Source organism: Schistocerca gregaria, chromosome 2 (genome assembly GCF_023897955.1).
Source record: "Schistocerca gregaria isolate iqSchGreg1 chromosome 2, iqSchGreg1.2, whole genome shotgun sequence".
In the NCBI taxonomy this organism is placed as follows: domain Eukaryota; kingdom Metazoa; phylum Arthropoda; class Insecta; order Orthoptera; family Acrididae; genus Schistocerca; species Schistocerca gregaria.
The window spans coordinates 95,141,141-95,158,679 of record NC_064921.1 but is presented as its reverse complement, the minus strand read 5'-3'; the positions used below and the strand labels follow the sequence as shown (position 1 = coordinate 95,158,679).

The window sequence follows — 17,539 nt, the reverse complement described above, 5'->3', positions numbered from 1 at the left end:
ATTCAGCGATTAATAATTAGTCTTACGTAAGAGCCTAAAACTGTTGACACGTAATTTTGTTAAGTAAGAGTATGGAAACACGCTTTATTCTGAGTGAATTACTATATCCCAAAGCCATTTTCACATGCTAAAAGGACATGTGATTATGTGAGTCTCTCTCTGTAGAAACTAAACTCTCAGGAACATAGAGGGGAGGCCACAACTGAGTTTCAAATTCTGGCAATACAAACGAGTATGATGAACAGCAAACTCTTGAAATTACTTTTGTTATTAATTAGCTTTGTTAAAACACTGTATATGACTTACAAATTTCAAAATAACGAGGAGACTGTAAGTCTTGGAAATACGTAGAGGAACGTTGACGTATTCATCTCCTGCCACTCCCTATATGGGTATCCCCTGCCCTCTCAGCGGAAACCGATTTTCAGCTGTTGGTCTGAGTTTCTATTGGGAAAACAAGAAGGCCGAATACATATATAACTTTAGCAATCTCCGTTCGACGTATGCGGGGCACTTTGACATCTCGGCGCTGACAACTCAATTCTGAGATCACAAGAACTTCCTTCTTATATCGTTCATGGAACTCTCATTCGCTTGCGTGGTGACTACAGGCCGTTTACAAATAAACAAAGAGAAATTTCAGTGTAACACGAAAATGAGATTAATCAGACCTAGCTCCATACCCCTCAATTTACGTAGAAGAAAATGAATATGTGAATTAGTTATGATTAACTGCCATTTCCTGAGCAGGAAAGCAATAAGAAAAGCAATTCTTTGGCCCAGATTTCGTTGTTGTGATTTTTTAATGTCGTCTTTTCATCGAATAATGATTTTCGTGCTATGAAACAAAACTTAAAACATCTTGAGAGGACCCTCAGTGTTGCAGTACGTTATTGTTCAGGAGTTAGACGGAAAGAGAGAATTTCTACTGCTCACTATTGTAATATATAAAAAAAATAAATCAATTAATAATTAATTCATTGCATACTAGTAACTGAACATGAATTGAATTTGTTGAAAAATGTCTGCTTGTGCATCGGGCTTCCTTACAATTTTGGTGAAGACGCAGGCAGTTAAAGGACTCCGTGGGCGCTGGCGCTTTTCGTAATTACACAAAAATTCGCTTCACACACTTCCATAAATAAAAATGCTTTATATTTGTCTTCTGTATTGTATTATTCACGCACATTTATATACACTTAGACTGCAGTACTTTTGCTCTACAAATGCACATCCATCTCTTATGAGAAAGAAGCTCAACTGTCTTCTACTACTAAAAACATAAAACAGTATATCAAAAGATGAATGTGAAAAAATTAATTCGTTTGTTTCCGCTTTTCTAATTAATCTCTTTGCCGACTTTTTATTTTCGATCGGCAGTTTATCCTTGCTTGTTCTTAAAATACTAAGTGGCATCCGGGGGGCTTACGTTATGCTCCTGCACACAATGTATATAATTTTCTTTGTCGTCCGTTCAGTAAGTGTCTAGATAATTGGGTTTCTATTGTTCTTATTCCAGCGTCAATAAACCAATTTAGAACCGTCGTAAATTCACATGGAACTGATATGTCAGATGTATGTGTCCATGGTTCTCGAAACATGTTGCTTAAAATTTAACTATAAATTCCAGAGCAAATTAGTCAGTGTCGCTTCTCGTTATGAGAGGCACTTCACAATGAACTGGCGGGAGGGTTAAGCCTACCTCCTATTATTTATTGACGCAATCATATTTTTACGCCATAACTATCGATTCTTCTGTACCTCTTGGTAGAACAATTTTACATTTAAGGATAAAACATATTTGTTGTGTAATAGTAGTGTTTGTAAAATAACTTGCATTGACTGTAACGAATTGTACATTCGTCGAACAGGCAGGGCTATAGTGTGTAGACTGACTGAGCACGAAAGTAGCTGGAGATTACATACGTCACGCTCGACTTTTTCTGAACCTTGACTGTAGGAAGCCATAGATACAATGACCACACAGAATGGTTACAAACGGCCAACGAAGGGAAGAAACTTAGTCTATTTGCACTTCGGTAAATAAACATTTAATCCAAAACTCCCATATGGGTCTATATCATCAGTTATAGTTGAACACGTACCCACTCAAGTTCCACATTATCCAACCAACCAGCGACACACTCCCAGACTTCAATCCTAATGATCACACTTTTTCTTCAAAAACTTGTACCACAGAATAGTTGCCGTATACTCTACTTTGTTTTTCCTCATAATTTTAACTATTATACTGATACGACTTGTATGACAGTGTGTTTTTTCGTTACGTACAATGTGTGATACTATACATACCTAAATTTTAATTTAACATGCTTGGTGAACAGCATGGGTGATAAGTGTTCAATTTGACATTTCTTAACTAATGTCTTGAATAAAGATTCTGGATGTGGTGATAGTTTCTTGTTTTTCTACTCACTAGTGTCTAGTGAACGCTGGGAAGTTGTGTGCTGACTATGTTAGAAATTAACAAATACTAGTAGAACGAAGATGTATTCCAATAAGTATGTACAAATACCTTTTCATCTATTTGAGATGTATAAAATGATCACTTTCAGATCAATTTCCAACGCTGTGCTCTTAATATCTTTAGAATTACATATTCGCAGTGTGTTAGTCAATGTCACTGTTACTGTATATTCCTTACTCGGGTCACCACTGTGCTGCAAGTAGATTTAAAGATGGCTGCTTGATATGGTAAGAATAGGTCATGTAAAGTACGTAAATCGTCAATAAACGTGTCAATCACGGTCGACTCCTCACGCTCATAATGCCAATATTTACACATTGTGTAGTATTGTAGGTTAGCCGGGAGCCTAGAAACGACGGAGAGGCTCCGTCTCCGCCACAGCTGCAGTGGTCCACAACCCCAAGACGACTACCGCTGTCCACTTCACCCCTCCGCCGTCCCACACAAAAACCTCTCTTTCAGGGTTATTGTGATGCTCGAGTCGCGGTGGACCACTCCCCCCCCCCCCCCCCCCCCCCACCCAAGGGTACGTCTTACATCAGCCGAGTGCAACCCCTATGTCTGTGTGGAAAGAGTAATGGTGGTGTACACGTACGTGGAGAACTTATTTGCGCACCAATCGCCGACATAGTGTAGCAGACGAGGAGTAAGGGGAACCAGTCCGCATTCACCGAGGCAGATGGAAAACTGCCTAAAAACCATCCACAGACTGGCCGGCTCACCGCTGCGCGGATTCGTGCCGGGAACCAGGCGCTCCTTCCCGTCCGGAAAGCAGTGCGTTAGAACGCACGGCCACCCGGGCGAGCTAATTTATACATTAAATTTATACACAAGATGAGTTTTTTTTTCGAGAGGTAACGAAATATCACAAAAACTACACATCGGATGAAACATCGTAAAACTACGCAATCAATATTCTTAATATGCTATTTGGCGATACCAGTGTTGATTCCCCCCTGCTCAACCCTCGGGTTGTGGGGCGCGTGAAATTTTGAAATCTGAAATAAGAACAACCGATTTTGATTGTACAACAGGATTCTACTGGAACAAAATACGCAACTCCTGTATGTATATATTTTGTCGATGCACGATAGATGGCGCTTTTACCTACCAAAAACATAAACGAGTTCCCAAACGGTATCATCCCAAGAGAAACGCACAAGATGGAAGAAAATGAATGAGACGCGTTCAGCAACTGTAAGAAAATCTTGTTTGAGGTGTGTCCTCTCACGTATGACCAATGAAGTGCTCAGTTGTAAGAATTATTTCACAGTAAGTGATCAAAAATGTCGCCTACCTCTCCGACGTACTTATTATTTCGCACATCGAATGACTCGCCACAACTGAGAAGTGGATGTAACGTAGTATTCTGATAGGCATCGGTAATTGGTACTGTGTTATCCGAAGTTGTTTGCACTTCATTGTAAACTTCAGTCTTCAAGTAATTACACAAACAGAAGTCAGCCGAATTAATATCTGCTATTCATGCAGGCCAAGACAATGGTGGACGACCCCCCCCCCCCCCCCCCTTACGACCCATCGACGATTGTACACTCGATTTAATACTCCTCGTGCTGCTACAGAATAATGTGCTGGGCAACCGTCGTGTTGAAACCACATTGTTTGTCCCAGTTCAACGGGGAGGTCTCTAAGCAATAGTGAAAGATCGTCCTCCAAGAGCATTGGTTAATAATCATTATTTGTCACCGATAAAAAATAGACCAATGACTTTGGTCACCGCTTATTCCACGCCAAACATTTAAATTTCATGGATGTTGATGTTCAGTTCGGCGGAACCCGTGTGGGTTATCTACATTCCAATAATGTAAGTTGTGTAGATGAATCGTAACGTGATTCGTGAAGGACGTCTGTTCAGAGAATAATACTCGAACAAAGAAATTGTGTACTCTCTGTATTTGCAGAAGCCACCACTTTCAAAATGTCATTCTGTTCTACAATTCACAGCGATAAACTTCCTGATGGAGGTAATATGAAACTGATAATAATTTATACAGATCAAAATTCGGCAAACAGGAGTCTGACTTAATCCCGATTTATGACTTAACTGCCGAGTGCTAACGTGTGGGTTGTGATTCACGGCAGCTAATACCGCAATTTCATAAATCTCTCCAGCAGGTGTTTTTCGTAGGTTCCTTTTTCGTGGTGGCACTGTTTCCTCTGTGGAGAACAGCCGACTAAACGGTCAGAGAGACGTGCCCGGTCGCACCCTGTTTGGAAAATGTTGAACATAAAGGGTTACAGCATTATCGACATTCATGACAGCTTTTCCACGAATGTAAACAATTTCTTTCTTCTCTTCTATCGTAACAACGTGCCTTCTAACTAACAATGGAGTTAGGATATGAAGGAATATCTTTGAGCAATGAGGGACTAAGTGGACGCCATGAGATCAGGTAAGATAATGAGTGAATGAATGTTTCAAAACAAAAGCACAGAGAAAATGGCAAGTCACTGATTCGTTTGCCACACACCACTGGTTTTCTTTTATGATCCACTGCATTTTCCTCGAGGTAATACCGTTTTGGGATTTAATTGTGTTGGTGGTCGACGACATCGTCACCTCTTGTGCAACGACAAAAGTGTTAACATTCAAAATTTGACATTTTTCTTCCCATAATCCGATTCTACAATCAAAATGGGAAGTTTGTGTTTCATATTTCTAAGATCCCCCCCTCTACATTTTTGCAAAACATTGAACCCGTATTTATCTGTTTCTCTTTTGGTATTCATCCGAAACGTAGCTTTAGAGGTATTTCGTTGTCTCAAAATAAAATAGTCAGTCTGTATAAGGGACAGTCAAATGAGAACGAGACAGATGCAAAAAGTAAAAAAACTGTTTATTATTCAAAAGGTTATAGCCGTAATCATTGTGTGACAAGGCGGTCAATGCCTTCATGGAAAACTGTTTACTGTTGCCTAGGATGCCTTGACTGTGACGAGGCGTCCACCTCTTCGCCCGAAACAAATCGACAGCCGCGCTTGCCGAGGTTGTTTCGACCACGTTGCAGAAGCCTTTGTTCACAGTTCATTAAGCTCCAATCTCACCCCATGCGATACCTATATTTTTGGAGCCCTGAAGCAATACGTTCCTGGCTGTCGATTTCCTTCGGATGAAGAGGTGCAAAGCGTCGATACTCTCATGATTCCATATGCAAACGGAAACATTTTTTCCACGAAGGCCTCAACCGCCTTGTCAATAACCGAATCACTTTGTTTTATCCGTCTGCCCCTTATAAGAATATAACTTTCACCACTGATTGTTAGCCACGTGGCGTAGCCGTGCGGTGTGAAGCCCTTGTCACAGCTTGCGCGGCTTGCCCCATCGGAGGTTCGAGTCCACCCTCGGGCATGGGCGTGTGTGCTGTTAACCGTAAGTTAGCTTAACTTAGATTAAGTAGTTTGTAAGTTTAGAGACCGATGACCTCAGCAATTTGGTCTCATAGGACTTACCATAAATTTACAAAAAAAATTTTCCACAAATTGTTCTTCATGAGAATGTGCACTGAGGGAACAAAAGCGATGAAATACCTCCTAATAATGTTTCCGACCGTTTTCTTCCCGGCTTAGAGCAGCAGTTCGACGTGGCTTGAACTCAAGAACTCGATGGAAGTTCCCTGCAGAAATGTTGAACTATGTTACCTCTGTAGGCGTCCATAATGGCGAAAGTGTTGCCGGAGTAGGATTTTGTGCACGAACTAAACTCTCGATTACGTCCAGAAAACGTATGATGCGATTCATGTCGAGCAATCTGGGCGGCAGGACCATTCGTTCGAATTGTCCAGCATGTTCTTCAAATCAATCGCGAAAAACTGTGTCCCGCTGCCGTGTTTCATAGTCATCCATAAAAATTCCATCTTACTTTGGGAACGTGATCTAGGGCGCTGCAGTCATGGACTGTGCGGCTGGTCCCGGCGGAGGTTCGAGTCCTTTCTCGGGCATGGGTGCGTGTGTTTGTCCTTAGGATAATTTAGGTTAAGCAGTGTGTAAGCTTAGGGACTGATGACCTTAGCAGTTAAGTCCCGCAAGAAATCACACACATCTGAACATTTAATTTTTGTTGGGAACATGAAGTCCATGGATGGCTGCAAATTGTCTCCAAGTGATCGGTTTAGTTGGACCAGAGGATACAGTCCATTCCAAATAAACACAGCCCACATCATTATGGAGCCACCACCAGCTTGCACAGTGCCTTGATGACAATCTGTGTCCATGGCTTCTTGGGGTCCCGGCCACACTCGAATGCTACCATCAGCTCTTACCAACTGAAATCAGGACTAATCTGATCAGGCCACGGTTTATGAGTCCAGACCCCAAACGATATGGAAAGGCCTTGCACGTGATGTCGTGCTATTAACAAAGGCACTCGCGTCTTGTCGTCTGCCGCTATAGCCCATTAACGCCTAATTTTGTCGCTCTGTCCTATGTATGTCGCACATTGATTCCTGCGGCTATTTCAAGCAGTGTTGCTTGTCTTTTAGCACAGACAACAATACGCAAACGCGGATGCTCTCGGTCGTTAAGAGAAAGCCGTCGGCCACTGCGTTCTCCGTGGTGAGAGGTAATACCCGAAAGTTTGTGCTCTCGGCACAATCTTGAGCCGATGGATCGAGGAATATTGAATTCCCTAACGATTTCCGAAATGAAATGTCCTCTGCATCTAGCTCCAACTACCATCATGCGTTTGAAGTCTGTCAATTCCCGTCCTGCGGCCATAAACACGTCGGAAAACTTTTCACAGGAATCACCCGAATACAAACGAATGCTCCGGCAGTGCACTGCCGTTTTGTGCCTTGTGTACGCAATACTACCGCCATCTGTATGTGTACACATCGCTATCCCATGACTTTAGTCATTTCAGTGTATTTAACATAAGTAGCTATTACGTATAACAGCAAATCACATGCAAACTCGAAATTAAAGGGTATAGCACTAAATGAGTATGAACGCGGTGGAACATTTAGAACACCGTACGCCAGTTTATTGTTAGTTTATGAAACTTGTGAAAGTAATTACCTTATATAATATCAGTAAAAAATGCAATATGGGCATCCGAAACAGAAAGGTATGCATTCTTGAAAAATTAACGGCAAACAGTTGTTGTACGTTCCTTTAATAGTACAACCTGTTCCACAACTTTTGAGTTGCATCTTCAGGTACATTTATTCTCAGATCATTCTGCCATAATTCGCCCATGACGGTTTTCACCGACATATAAGAGATGCGTTCCGAGCTGACGTCCTATGGCAGTGCCGGCCTTTGTGACCGAGCGGTTCTAGGTGCTTCAGTCTGGAACCGCGCGACCGCTACGGTCGCACGTTCTAACTCTGCCTCGGGCTTGCATGTGTATGATGTCCTTAAATTAGTTAGGTTTAAGTAGTTCTAAGCCTAGGGGACTGATGACCTCAGATGTTACCTCCCATAATGCTCAGAGCAATTTGAACCATTTTCTATGGCTGTATTATTCTTTCCGCCTGTCTTAACTTTCGACTTTCGTCACTATTTTGTCGAATTATTACGGCCTGACTGGGAATGATGGGGATTCCAATGTGCTCAACTTTTTTCACGTAGATAATCTGAAAATAAATGTACCTGACGGTGCAACTCTAACATTGTGAAATTGGTAGTACTATTAAAGTATCATGCAACAGCTGTTTGCGATTTATTTTTAAAAAATCATGTTATAGCGCACAATACCTGAGTCAAAATCTTGTCTTTGAGTCCGTAGACATTTGGCTTCACTCAGGCTGTCTACATAATTTGAGTAATCTTTGAAGAGGAAAATAGCTCGCTGTACCATTAAAGGCGATTCAGTTGTCCAACATTCCTCTTTATGTTAATAAAAACTTTAGAAGCAACGTAACATACAACAAGCACTGTTTGCAAACAAACGGGCTTATTTTCTAATGAGTGACCAACATTTCTAAGTTGATCACTACTCGTCAGAGTAATTATAATTAATAGTTCTATTGGGACTGATTTTGTTTAAATCTCTTAGCCTAACAAAAGGGGAAGTTTACAGCACGCAGATCGCACACCAACCGACTGGGTATCACATGATGATAACAGGCCGAATGTTTGATTGCCATTTCAGTTGTTATACTAACGTACGTGGGGAGAGATACAATTACAGGCGAAAAATTACCTTATGTTATTAGCATTGGCCCATGTCACTCACGGTAGCAGAAAGTAAAAGCAAAATAAAATAGTGTTTGCAGACACGAAGCCATAAACACGTGGAGTTATCCTTCTACTCCTTGACCTAGTGACTGGCGATCGTGATCAAAGATTTTTCTTGAAAGTAGAAACAGTAAAATTAAAAATTATATTGGACTGTTAATGTATTTTTCTCTATTTCATTATAATAATGCGATATCAGTTCTTTAAAAGACATATTAATCATATTAAATCGTAAATGAAACTCAGAGTTCTTGCACCGTGCACAAATAAAATCTGTTGTACATTACTTTGTCATGATCTTACGTGCTGCGTCACTACTCTCGCACACGCGATGACATGCTTTTAATGGACGAAGATTGAGGATAAAATCTGTCCTGATCTTTCCAAAGTAGCAAGCGTGAGTGAAATTTGCGAAAGCGACGCAAGGATCGTGCAATAGATCAACGCTTCACACGGAAGGGAAGAGGACAATTATATTTTTAAAATTACATTTTCATTGTTATCTAGGAAGCGCCGATTTGAGACTGAAACTTTTTTCATCCTAAGTCTTGTTCGATATAGTGCCACCAAGGTCCAAAGTAAAGAAATATTCACACGAAACAAACTAACACACAGGATAGAGTATCGTGCTTGTACTCCGAATTTTCAATCCGTAACATTCTTCAACTGTCTTACACACGAGTCGTTCCTTTTGGGAGATACTTGTCAGTTGCAGCATATACGTTATTTCTGTTTAAGTAGTTCTCCGGTGGTGTTCACCAAAACGTGCAAATACCGGTAACCAGAAATAACTTAGGACGTAGTTTTTACTGTCGACGGACATTCTTTCCGTTATACTGTTACGACATGTATATACCCTCACCACAAACAGGTACATAAACAGGAGCTTAAATTGGCAAATAACAGGTGAAAGAGTCATTCCTGTTCGTTTACGCAATTCGTGACAAATCACTAGAGGCAATGACAATTGTAAAATGTGAAGTAATGTTCTTCCAGCGCGACCTGGAGTGGAACGATAACTTGAAACCATTTGCGGCGAAATCAGATGCTGGGCTGAAATTTATTGGAAGAATCTTAAGCAAGGGTTTTTCATTCATGCTACAAGCAGCTTGCAAAACATTCGTCCGACCTATCCTTGTTCGTTATTAAGACCCATTACAAGCTCAATCCTTTCTATACAGACAGTGTTTGCACAGTCAAATCGAAGCACGTGAATGAATCGCCGACTTGAAACACATTCGTCTGAGTTACTGCCTGTGTTCGACCTGTGCAAAGTATGGTTTACGGAATGATAAGAGTCAACGATGAGAGTGACATCATAGTAGCAGAATTCGTAAGAGCATAGCTTCTATCAGTTGTCAAACACCTCATTGTTACTATAAGCCTTTCATAAGCAATTATTGATTTTCTCATTACGGTATCATATCTCCTTATATAAGTCTTTTCGTCTTAGATAGTTAAACCGGTATTCTTTTACAGTATTTAGCTCCTTTAAAAGATTAGCATACGAAGGCGTTACGTGGTTTATAGGGCACGCTTTTGCCCCCGTCTCCGTAGTGATCTTTTTCTTTCTTTTTATAACGTCAGAAATAATAGCACAGGCAAGATAATTACAAGAAAATTTACTCAGTCTGGTCATGGCCAGAAAATACTATGCACTCTCGGACTGCTGACTTAGGACAGTGGGAAATCTGATTTGCTGTAGGATGGTTTAAATGGGAACTGAATATTGCTGACCAGATGTGAGGACGGTCGTTGCGAACGCTCTCTGCTCCAAATCTGAGAGTGTAAACGACCCATTACAGGTGAATGTGCATTGCAGTGATGGTCATCAAACTCCACGCTACGAGAAAGAGACTGTGCAATACGGAAAGGCTACCAGAGCGTATGTTATAAAAAAATTAAGTCAGCTAATTACTTTCTCTTCTAGACCCCGTTGTTAAGAACTAAAAGTTACTACTAGAACCTACTATACAAATGTCTCTGTAACTGTCGTCTTCGGGCAATTGAAACTGGTCGCTCTGAAGAGATTGCTGCAAATACTTTGGGAACGTCAGTTTTAACAAATTTGCGTTTAAAAAACTCACGAAGAGAATTTATTCAATCAAACTCTGGTCGTTCACGCACATGTACTTAAACATCACTCCCTCCCTAAAACAGGATCTCGCGGTCGCGCTCTCGCTTCCCGAGCACGGGGTCCCGGGTTCGATTCCCGGCGTGGTCTGGGATTTTCACCTGCCTCGAGATGACTGGGTGTTTGTGTTCTCTTCATCATTCATTAAAGTGGCGAGTTTGTACTGAGCAAAGGCCGAGAATTTGTACGGGAGCGGAAAACCGCGCACTTGAGCGCCCCTCAAACCAAACATCATCGTCATCATCCTAAAACAAGACGCACAATGACAACGACAGGAAGATTATAAAAAAAAAGTTTCGAAGAGATGGAGAGACTTGCTCAGGACAGGCTAAAATGGAGAGCTGCATCAGATTCGTCTACGGACCGAAAAGCATAAAAACGAAAACCGGAAATTTTACCGAAAGTCGTTCACCACACTCACCATTCGTGAATGGTGCAGAAAAACGAATGTAACGTATTGCTAATTCATAGACAAAAAAACACTTTATTGTGTGATTGTACGATTGCAGGACAATTTGTGTAAGAGTAACTTTCAAAAGATACGGAGCAGTAGGCATACGTGTACGGAGCAATTTGAAGTGGTATGACTACAAAAAATCAGTCACGAGTAAGGCAGAAGCCAGACTGATTTATTGGAACGATCCCCGGTGAATATAGCAGATCAACAAACAGAGTAACTTACGAAACATTTATTCGATCAGTATTTGAGTATTCCTCACCAGTCTGGGAGCCGTACCATATAGCAGTGATGGAGAAAATTGAAAGAAGAGCAACGCGTTTCATATTCTTTAAGTAAGCAGGTGAAAGCTTCACGCAAACGATAAACCAACTCCAACGGCAGACGCTGCAAGAGATGCCTTCTAGATCACGGTGTGGTTTACTGTTAAAAGTTCATTTCTACAAGACTCACTCAATATATTGCTTCCTTCTACGTATATCTCGCGAAAAGGCTATGAAGATAACATTCAAAAGATTCGAGAGCCCACAGAAGCTTGCAGCAATTATTCTTCATGCGATCTATTCGCGAGGGGAACAGGAGAGGGTGAAGTGAGCCTGGTATACAAATTGCCCATTGCCACTCATCTTATGTTGGCTTCCGGAGTGTAGATGTAGATGTACATGCAGAATGACTGTGGTGCCAGAAGAGCCATTCGATACACAACATAGGGAGAACGATAATGTAGATTAGCATCATGGAACAGCAATAAGAAGTGCTTCATATAGTTCCTAAGAGGGGCACACTTACGTGATGAGGAATAATCACTGGATGCAGTAACATTCCGTAAACACCTTTCAGTATGCGTACGCAGCGATTTGACTCATTTCCAGTTCTGTACGGAGTGAAATACATTAACATATGGTTATTTTGATTAACGGTGTAGTCAGAAGTAAAAGCACGAATAAAAAAACGTTTCCCGCCGTTTAGTTTCTCAGCCAGTGGAGAGGTTGAACACACATTTCCCAGTGTTAATTTTCACATGGTACCTATGCGTCCAGTGGTAATTAAATGATCATCCTGTGCTAACAGGTATTTGACATTTCCCTTGATTAATCCAAATGACTTGCCCTTTACCACAGGATGCAAAGTAGATTGTGGCATGTAATAGTCACATCGATTCTGCAACCCATTACTGGACCTTCCTTTATCAATGGACCATTGATGCCTAGCAGCTACAGGCAGGAATCTCCCACTGGATGTCTGATAACCTATCGTGGGACACGTAGGACCCTTTGACAGCGAAAGAGTTAAGTGTAACCTCCACATAGAAAAATATCGCAGTAGAGACAGTTGTCAGAACCCTCAGGAAGTGTAGTTCAACACATGAGGGAGGTATCTTAAAAAAGCCTCCTTAAAATGATACTTGACAATTACTCATCTTTCTGGGGACCTTACCAGAAAATACGAGTATCTATGAGCACGCAGCGATCTGACTCACTTCCACATTTTTGTCGTGGTCGAAGACATTACTGTATGGTTTTTAAATTAATGTCATAGTCAGAAATAAGAATATGAAAAAAATGTTTCCGCAGTTTCGTTTTCCAACGCTGGGAGGGGTAAGACATATATTTCCCACTGGTATTTAGACTTGGGACCTGTATCTTCCAGTGGTAATGAAATGAATGATCATCGTGTATACGGGGTGTATCATAATCAATGGTGTAAACGCGTACAGTTGAAAGTACACAATACTAGAAGCAAAAAAGCCTTAGTAAACATAGGGTTGAAAATGCACATCTTAAGGACTACGAGCAATTTTTCGTCTCCAAAACTACGAAATAAATTTCTTCTACCGCCAGTTCTTTGCTTTCCATATTTTGGTAAGAGGTAGTAAAGACCAAAATAAGATAAAAATGTCAGCAAACATGTGCTCTAAAACACATACCTTACAAGTTACGTGCACTTGATGCTTAGAAGAGTTGTGTTTCAAAGTAGGAAAGATGAACAAGTGCTTATAGCTGTTAAGGAATGCATTTTGGAGTACATGTTTACTGATTTTTTTTTTGTTTTGGTCCGTACTACCAGTTCCTAAAATATGGAAAGCAAAGAGCTTGCAGTAGAAGAGATTTGTTTCACAGTATCGAAGATGAAAAATTGCTCGTAGCTTTTAAGGCATGAATTTCCGACGTTATGTTTACTGAGGCTTTTTTGCTTCTAGTATCGTGTACTTCCAACTGTACGCGTTTACGCCATTAATTATCATACATCCTGTATTGAGCTATGAGCACTTGTTCAACTTTGTTACTTTGAAACACAACTCTTCTAAGGATGAAGTTCTCGTAGCTTCTAAGGCATGCGTTTTAGAATACATGTTTGTTGACACTTTTTTCTTATTTTGGTCCTTACTACGACTTCCCAAAATATGGAAAGCAAAGAACTGGCAGTAGAAGAGATTTATTTCGTAGTTTCGAAGATGGAAAATTGCTCGTAGTTCTTAAGGTATGCATTTTGCACCCTGTGTTTACTGAGACTATATTGCTTGCACTCTCGTGTACTGGCAACTGTATGCGTTTATGCCATTATTTATCATACATCCTACATTCATTCACGTTATATGTTTTCAGAAAAGCACTTGAGTAGTACGGTTACAGAAAGTTGACGTTTTGGAAGATTATTAAAAATGACAATCCTTTTTCACAATATGCGAATTTAAGTGTTTCATGTTACGCAAATTCGCGTGTTTCATGTAACAGTCACACAGATTCTAAAACCATTAGCAGGCTCCGTTTGCTAGTGGGCCATTGATTCATAACAACTACAAGAAGCAAATTCCCACTGGTTCTCTGATAACCTATCGTGGAACACATACAGCCGCAAGTCACTGAGAGGGTTAAGTGGAACGACCACATAAAACAAATCCCAAAAGACACGTGTTAGACTGATATTCATTGTGGAATCCCCTGCAGGTGTATTCATCCACGATGAAGGTGATTTACAAAATCCTCGCTCTGCTTATACTAGAGTATTGCTCTTAAGTCTGGGATCCTTAACAGGAAGAAGTAATGGAAGAGACAGCTATGCGCTTTGTCACAGGATCGTTTAGTAACTCGATAACGTCATGGAGATGTCCATTTAAAGCCTTGGCAGACGTTACAAGAATGCCAGTTTGATCTGTCATAATTGCTAGAGGCGGTGTTTCCCTATAGAATCAACCTTGTTCGCTTTACGTGTATCTCGTGAAAATATAAGGATGACAAAATTAGAGAGAATAGAGATTATAAGGTTTCATTCGAACAATTGTTCATCCTGCGCAATATTCGTCAAAGGAGCAAGGAAAGATTGAAGTGAAAACGCTACACAGGGCACCCACTCACCACCGATCATAGGGTGACTTGCGGAACATAGGTGCAGATGTAGACGTTTATAACGCCTTTGAAAGCCAACAGGAACGTTTTAGATTTTTTTTCCATTTACGTGGTTTTACAGAACGATGTAATGATGCACTGAAAACGATTCCTTACACCCAAGCTTACGGTTGTATATTGTTGGAATGTCGCGAGGGAGACAGATTTGGTGACTACGAAGGAGGGCGACGGCGCATACCTGCGGGCTGCCAGGAGTCGCCGGCGAGGAGGGATGGAGCGTCCAGAGGCGGGCGGTGTGACGTCACGGCGCGTGTCTCTGGGCCGGGGGCTGGAGGCGCACTGCGCGGCGGCAACGAGAGGCGGCTCTCGCGGCCCGCCCCCGCGGCACGGCGCACGGCGCACGCCCGGCGTGGGGCGGCGGCGGCGGCGGCGGTGGCGGCAGAGGCGCGCAGGTGGAGGCGGCGGGGGTGGTGGTGCGACACGCCGATCCGTCTGCAGCGCAGTCCCCGCGGACCGCGGCACGCGGGTCACTGGACTACCAGCGGATGTTGCGGCAAAGCCAGCAGCGAGATTGTCGTCCCAACGGAGCTCTGAGTGATCCACACTGATATGATTTACTTTTGAAGACATTATGGGAAAGGCAGTGACCAATGTCTAACGAATATTTACTATTAGAAACAGTCTTGATCACGATTTATTTATCAAGGTAACAGGTTTCGATTACTACTGTGGTCATCTTCAGACCTACAAGTTGTATACAATGCTTTAATTAGAGGGCTACATACATTAAAGAAAATACATTAAGTTATAAAGCTATAAAACGATGAATTACCATTGAGTAGGAACCTCTTTCTGTTGGCGAATCACTACTGGAGAAACCAGTGCACGTCTTACTATATATAATGGAGGCTCCACCTACTTCTGACTGCATGATGTCATTACTAACCAATAAGTCGAATTACAATTTAAAATTTCTTAGTTAAAACAACATTGTCCAGAATGAAAAATGAATATACACTAAACTTAGCTTATTAAACAGCTACTGTCAATTAAGAAACGTTAAAAATATTTAATATGTAGGAAAAATGAACTTCGGTTTGGCAGTACATGGGTTGCCCTCTCAAGGCCTGTTAGTGAACCATTTCGAACCAGTGGTTGCCATCCTGAAATTGGACGCCGTTGCAATGATGAGGCAGCAGGCTTCTTTCCACTGAAGTTGTTGTAAAGTCGATAGTCGAACTAGTGGTTGCCATGGTGACGACATACGCCAGTGCAAAGATGTGAATAAGCAATATGCAGTCTAAAAGCATGCAGGGACAAAAATTTCTCACTCACACGTCTTTCTGCCCTAGTGCCCCTATAATCAAAACGAAGAACCTTCAATAGTTGATAAACTCTTGACTTATTCGCAGTACCTCTACCCAATAAATTTGGCCGTAAATCAGATAATGAAACTTTAGTGTTCTGGTAAACTCCCGTTAAAATTCCCCATGAAGCATATATTTTCAGAATCGTTAGCAAAAGATACATTTTCTTTCGTTCAGCTACTTCATTTGTGTTCTCAAAAATTTTCCTAACACTTTTAGGAATGAAAAATTTCTTGAATGATTTACATATAGTGGTTACTTTCCCATGAGTTGTCATTTCCCTAGGTTCATGAATTACGTTGACAAACTCCTTTTCACATTGTCTTGGAGCTTCTAGAAGATATTCTATAACAGAACTTGAACATATTTATCTCGAGCGTCAGCTACATGGTTTCTTTGTTCCTCCGTTTCTGCTTCATTTGACTCTTCAACTTCTGCGTGATCCAACTCCAAATCACTGAACTCCGATTACCCGACATCTACTAAAACTTCAGCAAATTTCTGCTTCGTTCAAGGCTCCATAACTCGTCATAGAAAGTCGTCGTTGCGCATTAGCTGTGTTGTCACAAACTGCTAATAATAATGTTTAGTAAATAAGTCAACAATGAAAATGTAGCTCAACAATTAGACACTCAAAAAAATACCATTAAAATTCACAGTTGAGGATGCCAAATGAGATTCGGACACAATTAGAACCGACAAGGACAATATATGTTGATTTCTTATTTTTTCTTATTTACTCTATGAGACAGTTGAGAGTGCAGTCATTGTCCATAATGGCGGAAATTCCTTGTTTAATCATTGTGAAAAATGATGCAGAAAGCACGATGTGTATTACTGGACTTCGTTGTCGTATTACTTCGGGTGGACCGAGCATAGAGCTGTCAGCAGCGGATAGCCGGCGGATGCGCGAGAATGTGGCAGGCATCAATGAGCACATAATAGCGATGGCCAAGAATAAAAATAAAAGACAGTGTTAAGTTTAATTGGCTTATGTACTTTTCTACACCGCGTCATGCTGTATTGTGTATTTTTTTTAATGTTGTAAGGAAATTAATATCTAGTGAGGTATTTTAAATGGCACTTTGATATATTCGTTACCAGAACATATAGCAATGTTGATTTTGAATTCTGCTGTAAGCGATGAGTAGTTTTGACTTGAGTGACTTCTATTCAATGGTTACGACGTAGGCTGTCGTTATTTGAACTCAGACTTAAAGCTACATGTACTTCGATATCTTTATTTAGTTAGTTTCCAGTCGGTAGTAACAGGTCTACAGAAAAAAAACAAAGAATAAACATTGATCTATCAAAATCGGTTCACTGATTTACACTTCACTGGGCGGTCTCGTGCTCCCAAAGAAACATTCTTGTTATTGATTGGACAGCAGTTAATCTGGTGGTTGTAAGACTTGAATGGGTGAGGTTTTCGGGGTCAACAGAATAATGCGATACATCTCGTGAGCTTTGACCAATGACTTCACATTTAAGTCATAGGTGGTAATTTATTTCTGAACCGTAGATAGCAAAGTAGTTATCTCGGGAAAC

General features: G+C 41.1%; 1 protein-coding gene across 2 annotated transcripts in view; it reads right to left on the bottom strand.

The window, feature by feature from the left end:
• LOC126336418 (synaptotagmin-15-like) overlaps positions 1-14,951 on the bottom strand; it is a 680,000-nt gene extending 665,049 nt beyond the window's left edge. For both annotated transcript variants that reach the window (XM_050000110.1, XM_050000111.1), the window contains exon 1: positions 14,863-14,951. The gene's annotated coding sequence lies outside the window, so the exon portion shown is untranslated. The remainder of the gene's footprint in view (positions 1-14,862) is intronic.
• Between the last annotated feature and the right edge of the window lie 2,588 nt (positions 14,952-17,539).